Below are 9,258 nucleotides of genomic sequence, written 5' to 3'. Positions count from 1 at the left end.
CGAAGGGCTTCCCATGTTGAAGATCTAACTTGCATCTTCATATTAGAAGAACACCCTTTAAGAATGGTATATTGTGGGTCTTTGCTCTCTATCTAGAAAATAGATAAAGTATATTTATTTTTCATGCTTGAACTAGGACTTTTTTGTATGGAGTTCAACTAATATGCATGGAGTTGAATCTGAGATTATAAAAAATTAAACCAAACTTACAAACATAGTATCGAGAAAAAGAAAAATATTGCATCAAATTGACACTAAGCAATAGAGCGGGGTATCAGATAAAGTTTTAGAAGCTAGTTTTATATAGAAAGTATACAATCCCACTTTACTTACAAATTTCATCATGGTTAAGAAAGATAACAGAGCCTAAATGATGTGTATGGATTGCACATACCTCAATAAAGCTTATTTAAATGATAGTTTTCCACTTCCTCATATTAATCAGCAAATTGATGCCACAGAGGGGAATCAAAAGTTGAGTTTCATTATTACTTATTCTGATCACAAATAGATAAGGATGGATCCTACAGATGAGGAGGGAACTACTTTTAAAATTGATAAAGGGTTATACTATGATCAGGTCATGTCATTTAGACTCTTGAATGATGGTGTCACATATTAGTGCCTCATGAATTAAATTTTTAAAAATCTCATAGGGAGTACAATGGAAGTATATTTAGACAATGTATAAGTAAAAACTATTGAAAAGTCATAACATATCTCTGACTTAAAATAATGCTTCCACCTCCTTTGATGCTAGAACATGTGACTCAATCCTACCAAGTATCCTTTTTGAGTTATATCGGGAAAATTCTAGGGTTTCATGGTCACCCATTGAGGGATTGAAGCTATTCTAAAAAAGATTAACAAACTCATAAATATAGTTCCCTATAAAGATTATTAAATAGTTTCAACATCTAAATGAAAGAATTACAACCCTATCTAAATTCTCAGATTGCTTAGGGGAAAAAAATCTACCCTTTTATTAAGATACTAACTTTTTTTGAAGAAAATGCAGCAAATTGCATTAAAAACTAAGAAAGGAATACAAACTATAAACTCATAACTTTAGATTCCTGCTTTAACAAAGACATAAAAGAAGGAAGAACCTTATTCACATTAACATCCTCCCAAATAAAAGAACTCAATATGTCATAGTTAGCATATAAATCAGCTAACTTATTACAACTTCTATTTGTACAACTAAAAATAACTTGGTTAAACCCATTGATTAAATGAACATCTTCATACCTTGAGTCTCCACTTGGTTTAGCATTTTGCAAAAAACTTCGTAATGTTAATATTATCTCTTTCAATTTTAATTCCCTTGTATTTAAACATCCAATCTTTGATCACCTCCTTGATTGATTGAGTATCCAAAAGCTCCAATGTGGATATGTCCCAATAAACATATGATTTTCCAAAAGCCAAGAGAAATCTACCTTTGTGATCATGAAACACCACTCCAATTCTAGCTTTATAAGAGGGCAGTAAGGCTGCATCCACATTTACCTTTATCCAATCGGGTGGAGGGGGATACCAATGAAATTTAGACAGCCTAGTAGACTGATTAGCATCCCATATACCTGAGACTTTACCAGTTCATTGAGCAGATATTGAAGTATAACTCATTGCATTAGAACCAATAATCAATGAGCTATCTTCACTCCCATTGTGAATCAACTTATTTCATTATTTCCATGTAAAGAACACCACATTACAATACAAATTAACCATGAAAGAACTTCGTCTAGATAGCCAATTACAGTAATTCATTAAGGAGTCAAATACCGAAATTGTAAAACCCCACTTGCCGATTTGATATAGAACTTCCTTCAGCTTTGCACACCTAACAACAATGTGATTTCCATCTTCCATTTCATTAAAACTTCTTGGGCATTGGCTTTCCATTTAAAATCCCCTATACTCAAGAAACTGATAAGAAGGAAGGGCATCCACCATAGAGTCTCCACCCTTGGGTTTAAATTACCTTTTTTAATCTAAATCCAGAATTGCTTCGGTGCTGTATGCATAATAGAACTGTTTGATTTAAAAAATGTAGTTTAAAAATATTTTTTTTTTGGAAAAGATTTAATTTTTGGAATTTTGAAATTGAATGCGTCATTATGAATAATATATCACCTCGTGAGGTGAACATATCATTCCCTAATGGGTTCAAATTAGAAAGTTTTAAATTCATCCTAATTAATATAATCAAACTCAAGAGGAGCCAACGTATGATCCCAAAGGATCAAAATGATGTTTGATCAAATGTTTAACTATAATGATTGGGATAGGGGATCATTAGTTTTGTAGTCAAAATAATAATAAAATGACATATCTTTCTAGAGAAAAAGGATATCGCTTATTAATAATCATTTGAAAATGATAATAATGATCGTGAAGTTTAAGTTTCCCAAAAATAATTAATTGAAGGTTTTGAAAAGTTTAATTTTAAAAATTTGGTTAGGGTTTCTGAATGACCTACGAGCGCAAGCCCTCATAGTTAATTACATCGTAGGAAATAAGAGTTTTGTACGAATACTCTCGATTAAAATAGTGATAGAAATTTTATTTAAGATTTTTAACGCTTGGTGTCAAAGGAGATTAAGGGTTGGAAATTCAAGTGGGATTAGATTGAAATTGAAGACTTATTTCTAGAGTCAAAGGAAGAAGTGTAGGAGGCACTTAGGATTCTGAAAGAATTCAGAAGTGCCCTAGTCTATCCCAAGTGTGGGGCTTGAATTTGATTGAAAGTGATATTTAATTTAATGGTCAATTTTATTAGAATGTTGGGATTTAATTCTTGGAGGTTGAGGTCCTATAGCCCGAGCCTGCCTTAGAACCTAAGTCTAAATTAAGGACTAAAAGTTATTAACCCAAACCTAGCTAATGTAGTGCAAATCTGGACTTACCTCGGCCTGGATTGGGGAGCCAGCTAAACCATCTAGGCGCTATAAAAACATGTATCCGGTCAATTGATATAGAGTGGTAGGGATGTTAATTAGATTAAGTTTGAGGAGTTGGGACTAACATCTAGAGCAGATCCTAATTGGCCCCTTTGTCTAAATATGTGCAATTAAAATTTTAGACTCGATTTAATTTGTTATTAATGCAATGCATGCTAGTCAACTCGATTAAAAACATGAATCAGTATGAAGCAGTTTAAAAAATTTTTGGCTTATAAAATAGATTTTCTCATAGAGATTGCATAACATTTTCACCTAGAGATTGCATAACATCCCCTTGAAAGATCTGCACCCTCATAGGCAAGGTGGTATGACAAAACCCGTAGGCGGGGAGGTGCTTAATAAGGTAGAGAAGGTTTTAATATGATGCATGAAAAACCCTCGGTGAGTCCGAGCTTACTTCTTAAAACCGTTTTGAGTTTCTATCTTATCTTAAAATTTTTAAATTTAATTAAAGTAGAAAAATTTTAGATCGGTCCTTATGAGCCTATAATCATACTCCAGGTCAAATCAAATACGACATGTAGGTAAAGAGACTAGAAAAATATGTATTTCTACTGCACAATCAAATAAATAAATCAACTGAATTAATTATTTAAATTGAAAGTCCATAGGCAAGTGCCCTTTAATATTACATTCCAGAATTACAGAAAAGTAAAGTAGCTGGGTACCATTGACAACAACCCGGATTTCTAATTCTAAGACTCAAGTGACTTTGAAATTTGGGATTCTTCTCGTTATCCATTTCTTTGTCTTCTCATGAGCATCTTGATTCATCAATTTTGGATATCCAAATGAAAAGAAACTCCCCTTGAATGGGCTGTTATCTTTCCTCTTTAGATATTTGAAGAGTATCCTAACTTGATCTTCTAAATTGAAGAAGACTGTCCTTTTTAGGACTATCTTCCCCTCTTTGAAATTCAAGTTGGATATTAATATCTCAAACTCAAATCACTTCAAATATTTTAGAACCATATCAAATCAAATTTACATCAATCAAAAAAAAAAAAAAATCTAGACTCGATCCTGTAAGGTTATCCTAATAATCAAGAGTTGTATTATCCCAAACAGTTATTATTTGAAAATTAAAATGCATAATTTTAGCCACACTTGTCCATGCTCTTTTAATTTAATAGGGGTCTTAAGTGCGGCAAGCACCTGTGCAAAACATGATAATATATATATTTTTAAATTTATTTATTTCCCCCTTTAATCTCAATGCCTCGTATGAGCATGCCCATCTGCAGAAAACTGGATTAGTATAAAAATTTCTCCTAACCTAATGGTAGATCTAGTGTGCAAGTAATCACAGTACAAAGTGTAGTAAGCAAGTAAGTAAATAAACACAACAACTCTAAACTAGCAAACAACATGCAATGAAAACCACGATAAACATGGCACACAACTGCAGTAAAAGTAAATACTAGCCTAGCCTAAAACTAGAGTTGTTTGTTCTAGCAAACCATCTAAAGTGTGTGTATAAGGCTGTGTGGTTTGGCTATGTCCTAAATAGGATTATTAATTAAAGTTATTTGATGTTTTGATTGGTTGAAAGGTTTTAGGGAATTTTTAGTTAAAGTTTAAATATTAATAATTTGAATTTGATTTTAAAGTTTATTTAATTATTTGTTGAATACCACCTTTATTTCTCACCGAGGCCGTGAAGTTTATTTCACCTTCCTTGGGGCTAACTTAATAGCCTCGTAGGCCTGGGCTACCTAGTGGTACCCGGTATGATTAAGTGACTTAAGTTGATTAATATTTAAAAGTTAATAAATTTTAATTAAAATTGGTTGATTACTATTTTTAAATATTGGTTGAATATTTTTGGAGATTTAGAGTGTTTTCAAGTTTTAAGAATTTTTTAGATTATTTTAATCATTTAATTAAGGGTTCAAAAGTTGACTTTTAAATTATGGTCAAATTCTGGAAAGTTAGTATTTTATTAAAATACTATACCTTAAGATGAGTTTTTAGACACTAAGTTTGTTGGATTTGGATTTTTCTATATTTAGTTATGAAGGTTTGAATTTTTGACTTGATTTTAACTTAAGATTTGACCAAAAGTTGACTTTTTCAAATTTAATGGTTTTCTAGAATTTTAATAATTTTAATAATTATTAAACATTATTATGAGTTGAATGCAATTGAGTTTGATTGATTTGGATTTTTCTTGAATTAGTTATGAATTTTTGAAATTTCAAGTATTTATTGAATTTTCTTAAAATTGTTTAATTAAGGGGCTTTTTGTGATTTTGCTCCAAATGAATTCCAAACTCCTTGAAATCAACTCCAAAGGTTAGGAATGACCTAAAGAGAGATTCCAAAGTGTTTGGGAATTTTATGGAATTTTTAATAATTTTTATTTAATTAAATTAATTAAATATTGAATTTTACTTAAAATTAAATTAAACTTTAATTTGGAACGTCTGTAATGTAATATTTAAAAATACTTTTAATTTTAAATTAAAGTTCTTAAAATTCTGGAAATTTTGAGGTATTTTATGTATTTTTTGAAATTTTATTTAATTTTTAATGTTTTTAAAAAGAAAATTTATAATTAAAATGATTTAATTTTAATTTACAAAAATTAACTCCTAATATGGTTGTTAAACCACGTGGCATCACCGGACTGGGCAGTTCAAAACCATGGCAGCTAAGTGGCCACGGGTCGTGATCGGATTCGTGGCGCAATCATCAGGTGATGATCAAACCGCGGACATGGTTTCACTAATTCGAGTCAGCTCAGATTCGCTACCATTCGATCTTCTGTACTGAAGGATCAACGGTCAGGATTATATCTCACGATCTACTCACACGGAGAAAGATCAGACGACTAATTTTGATCCCGCGGCTTTGAGTCGAGGGTCCAGATGTCGCCGGACAGTGAATCGAATGAAGGATCAAATACACGGTAGGATCAAACAGTGGAAAGGCTTGATCTGGACTTTTGATCGAGCGATCGACGGTCCAAAAAATGTACGCCTGAGCCAGGCTACGAAAATGCCCTAAGAAACATTTTTTGGATCGTTCTCAAGATCGGCTCGATCAATTCGCTTGAAATTTCAAACTTAAATAAACATTATGAATAGAAAATTTGGGGGATTGATTTTAATGTTTAAAATGTACATATCGAAATGTTAATTTAAGCTAAGTGTGTAAGCTAGTGTTTGAGTTCTTCACCTCGATTTTGGATGGATTGAATCGTTAAGGAAAACTTTGAGCTTGTAGAATATCCACGATTAAGTTTGCAGTTGAATCCACACTCTAAAATGCCACGAATTTCCTAGAATAAGCCTTGGACGAATTGGGAGTTGGACTCGCCGGAAACTCGTCGGAAAAGGCTTTGACCGTTGGGGTTTGAGTGGGGAACTCAAGAGAATTTAAACGAACAAAATATTTTGCTGGAGGAGCTCTATATGGGGTGAGAGAACATTAGGGTTAGAATGAGAGCTCTTCTTAGGGTTTTCCCTATTCAAAATGACCCCATATAGGATATACGCCTAAGATTAACTGGATTAGCTCCTGGATGGCTGCCATGTGCCCTGGGAGTTAGTGGGAGTAGAAACCAAGGATGTTTGGAAGGAAAATGAGGTAGAAAGCCTCTTTTGGCCTTTTGTCCACATGGAAATGAATGGAAGCCATTAGATCTGCATCCAAGGGTTGGACATGCCTCTAAGAAGGTTCTGGAATGACCCCAAATGGTTGGAGCTGAGTTGGCATAGAGATGCCATGTCATTTGGACATTTAAACCCCTTGGAGGCATTTGTTGACTATGTTGACCAGTCAACTGGTCAATAATAGATGAGGTGGAATACAAGGATGTCTTGAATGCTGGAGTGCTGGGTTTAGAGCTAAGGATTAGAACTTGAAAGCCATGGGATTGATTCTTTGAATATTCAATGTTCTTTTGATCATAAGTTGACTGGTTTGGCTAGTCAAAGGATCAAACCAAGTGAGGTGGCATGGATAAACCTTAATAAGCTGGTTTGGAAGGAACCTAAGGCAATCAACTAGAGGGTTGAGGGCTCAAGCCATGGCCATTCAATTTTGACCCAATATGATTGAGTTGACCAAGTCAAACTCTGTGATTTGGCCTTACATGAGTTTAAGTTGGTTTGGAGTATCTTTTAGAATGGGTTTGAGAGCTCAAAGGGTTAGATTTGAATAAATTGGTTGGAATGATCGATTTGAGCTTTTAAGGGCTCATTAAATCAATCTAGGTTGACCCAGGGGGTGAGTCTTGGCTGGATAGGTTTAATTTGGTATTTAAAGTCTAGTGGGGTGATTTTAGGGTTTAAATAGGTCATTTGGATTAAAGGAACCTATTTGGGCCCTTAATAGGCCATTAGGTCAATCCTTGTTGACTTGTTCAACTAGGTGGGTCCAGGGTCTGAAAATAGGTTCAATAAATTTGAAATGATATTTGGGGACCATTAGAGGTGGTCCTTGGGTCTGGGGAGGTCAAATCAGTCAAAATTCCTATTTTGACCCTTAAGGGCCTGTTTGGTCATCTTAGGTTGACTTGGTCAACCAGGTTGACCTAGGGTCTGGGTTTGGGTCTAACAGGTTTGGTTTGATATTTGAAACTTGTTAGAAGTGGTTCCAAGCAATTTGGAGTTTGTTTGGTTTGAAATTAATATTTGAACCCCTAAGGAGTATTTTAGTCATTTTGACCCCTGATCAATTGGGAATTAAAGTGAGTCCACCAAAGTGTAGTTTAATGTTCAATGGGCCAGGATCAAATGTCTAGAAGTAATTGGAGACTTTGTAGAAAGCTCCAGGGTCAAAATCCACTTGGTGGCAGGTCCAATGGTATAAGCTGTAAATATTTGAAGGTTTTACAGCCTTGGACCTTTGGCCTTGAGTTTGAGTCTGAATTTTTGGATTTGAAATGGGTTTTGAATTTGGATGATATGATTTAAATTATCCAGATCATTTATGATCATTTGGGTGATCATAAATGATTGGATAGGATCAAGCTAGATCAAAGGTAGGATCTAGGTTTGAACAGGAGATTAAGATCTGAATTGGTTTAAAGTTTGGATAAGTTTGTATGTTGAGATTTGATTGAAATTTGGATGGATTTGAAATATTGAATAGCTTGAGGTCATGATTGATTTGAAGTCTAGATTGGTCTTAGAATCAAAAGAGACTCCACGGTCTAGGGTCTAGAAGAGTCATAGGTTCTAGAGTAGATCCTAAGATCTGAAGTCTAGGAGAGTCCTAGGGTCTAGAGTAAATCATAAGGTCTAGAGTCTAGAAGGATCCTAGGGACTAGAATAGATCCTAGGGTCTGAATTCTAGGAGGATCCTAGAGTCTAGAATTATCTAGAAATTAAATTGATCTGGGTCAGGATTGGTCCGAGTGACCTCATACAAAAAAATGAGGTCAACACAAACCTCTCAAACACCATAGAAGAAATGGATTTCCCAATTTTTTGATAAAGTAACTCCATCTTATCTTCTTCTATTTCAAAGAAAATCTTAATTTGTGATATTAAATTTACAAGATCATTTCCCATAAACTTGCTTATTGCTTCCACATTTCATTTACCATTAGTAATGAGGTTAGACAAAGAAAAACTACTACTATCATGTGAAATAACAAAAGTTGGCCATTTGCTAATACTTTTATCCAATATCCATGTGTCATTGAATGCATCAATATCTTCTCCATTAACAACATGCCATCTAATTAAAGTCCTTAAAGATTTACCTCCATCCATGATGATCTTCACAGCACGTAAACCTGTCCTCCTCATGATTTTATTTTCCAATAAGTTTCCATATTTCATATAGAAAACTTTGTACAATAGAGAGTCTTTATCATTCACGTACTTCCATGCTATTTTGCTCTCAACGGTCCCACTTTACTCAAACAAGAGTGAAGAGCTCTACCTCCCCATTTTAACGGCAAGCACATGACATTCCAATTGACATAGTGAATCCCATGTCTTCCATAGGATTTGTTCCAAATAAAGCATCTGCACATCTTGTCTACCTCATCAAGCACACTCTTAAGCACTAAAAAATTGGTACAATGAAAGATAGTGAAAGATAACAAAATTATTTTTGTTAACAAAATCTTACCAACCAAGTATATCAATTTTCCTCCCCATATATTTGTCATCCTTAAAGCCTTGTTAACAATAAAATGAAAATCTTCTTTTACTAGCCTTCTCATTGCTAACTTTACTCCAAGATATGACAACTCCTTAGCTGTTTTGAACCCATAATCTGAGCAATTTACTTCTTCCTTCTTCTACTAACAATTTTTCCAAATATC

Source organism: Dendrobium catenatum, unplaced genomic scaffold (genome assembly GCF_001605985.2).
Source record: "Dendrobium catenatum unplaced genomic scaffold, ASM160598v2 fragScaff_scaffold_800, whole genome shotgun sequence".
NCBI classification, from domain to species: Eukaryota; Viridiplantae; Streptophyta; class Magnoliopsida; order Asparagales; family Orchidaceae; genus Dendrobium; species Dendrobium catenatum.
The sequence above is the reverse complement of the archived record's forward strand: the minus strand, read 5'-3'. Positions refer to the sequence as shown.